The sequence below is a fragment of the Penaeus chinensis genome, chromosome 25 (genome assembly GCF_019202785.1).
Source record: "Penaeus chinensis breed Huanghai No. 1 chromosome 25, ASM1920278v2, whole genome shotgun sequence".
NCBI lineage: Eukaryota > Metazoa > Arthropoda > Malacostraca > Decapoda > Penaeidae > Penaeus > Penaeus chinensis.
The window spans coordinates 8,408,185-8,410,684 of NC_061843.1; positions in this window are offsets into that span (position 1 = coordinate 8,408,185).

Here is a 2,500-nt window from a genome sequence, read left to right on the forward strand (position 1 = left end):
GTGTACAGAAAATTATTATGTGTATTTTAACAGTTTCACTATTCAGAAAGAAATCTATATTTTGTCATAAATGTTTTCTTTGCTACTTATATGCACCTCGTTCTCTAAACTAGCGGTTCTCAATTTAGGGGTCAAGGAGTAATATGAAACTTACGACTTCGACCTGAACTGGATTTTGCCTAACCTACAGTACCTACAGATAATTATCTATAACATATCAATAAGTTGGAATCTTCCCATGTAGGGTTCTTGTCTTAAAGCTATTGGTACCATTGCACTATTCATAACTGTTAAGGTACGAGTGAAACTAATAGCTGGAAATTCTCAAGTAATAGCTTAACCAGGCTGAGGATGAGGATCTTTTATAATAGGAAAATGTGAGATCGTGTAATAAGATTTATTTTCTTTTTATTTTCTTTCCCGTACTTTATCAAGGTGCCTTTCATATCTTCCCCCTCTCCCTCTTATCCTTCCCTTCTGTTATTACGTTTTCTTTTTCCTTCTTTATCTCGATTTCCACCTCTTTTTTTACCTTCCTTTTTCCTACGTTTTCCTTTTTCCTCTTTTTAACTTGATTTCCGCCATTTTTACTACATTTTCTTTCTCACACCTTTATCTTGATTTTCCTTATTCTAGAACTCATGCTCATTATATGCTAAACTAGTCACTCACTCTATGCAAATGAAGCTGTTGTATACCACCTCAGTATTGCAAACACCCATTTATTATCATCATTTTATTTTTTTTGATAACGAAGCTAACTCCCTTCAGTGATAGAACATCTACCTGAACGCCCGTAAATACTCAAGACCAGAGATTCGGTCAACGCCAATCAAATGTCAGTTAGCAAAATTCATCAAGGGAACATCCCGCTCAGAGCATCTCCGTCTCATGTTGCAGCAAGGGAAATGCCCTTTGTACCTGGCCAAGGGGACTGTCTTCACCACGAGCCTCTGCCTCGTTAGTTAGTTAATATATCTAACTGTGATATTTGGGTATATGATATACACTTATACATATGCACATACAAACACACACACACACACACACACACACACACAGACGCACGCACACACACAGACGCACGCACAGACGCACACACACACACACACACACACATATTCACACACACACATTGACACACACACACACACATACTGACACACACATACATTGACACACACATATTCACACACACACATTGACACACACACACACATATTGACACACACACATTGACACACACACCCACATTGAAACACACACATATTGACACACACACTGACACACACACATTGACACACACACCCACATTGACACACACACATATTGACACACACACACATTGACACACACATTGACACACACACACACACATTGACACACACATTGACACACACACACACACATTGACACACACACACACACACACACACACATTGACACACACACACACACACACTAACGACTGCATTAATGACGGTGGGCTTTTGTTCTCAAAATAATCCTTGTTCCCGATCCAATCTTTCCCTGATCGACAGTCACCACCAAGGATATTATTATAGGTCCAGTTTTTATCATCATTATCAATATTATTATCATTAGTATTATCGTCCTCATGTTCATTATCTTTATCTTTTTTTGTTGTTATTGTTTTTAATTATTATCTCATCATAATTATTACAGCAACCAGCTTTCACACTCACTTCCGATATCCAAAGCGAAATATGTACCACTTTTGGTTTTGACGATGAGATATTCAAAAGAAATTAACCCAAACCTCTTTAGATTGGCAAAAGTGTAATCCGTAATAATAATAAAATATTAATAAAATAATAATGATAATAATAATAAAAATGGATAATAAAATAATAATAAATAATATAAATAATAATAAAATAATGATAATGACAATAGCAATAGCAATAGCATTAGCAATACAAACAATAACATTTTTATTTCTGTGCCGTACAGAGCCAACTTTGGCGACCATGTTAATTTCAAGGCTGTAAAAGGGGAGTGAAATGAAGGTAGTTTCCCGTTGCCTTCAATAGCAATAGAAAAACAATGACAATGACAATGAAAAAAAACGCCCAAATAACACAGACCTTTTTGGCACTGAAATCTAAACTGTACAAGGAAGAGGTACCTTAAATCTCGCATATATTAAACAGGCTATTCCCATTGTGCTTCTTTATTCAGTGAGCTGTTAATAACACTGAACGGGCCCCTTTCCCCCCTCTCTCTCCTCATTCCTCCTCCCTCTCTCCCCTCTCTCGTTTCTCCCTCTCTCTCTCCCAATCTCCTCCTCCTACCTTTCATTCTCTCTCTCCTCTCTCTCTATCTCCCCTCTCCTCTCTCTCTCCCTCTTTTCTCCCTGCTCTCTCTCCTCCTCTCTCTCCTCCTCTCTCTCTCTACTATCTATCTATCTCTCTCTATCTATCTATCTATCTATCTCTATCCCTCTTCTCTCTTCCCCTTTTATCAAAATATCTTCTTT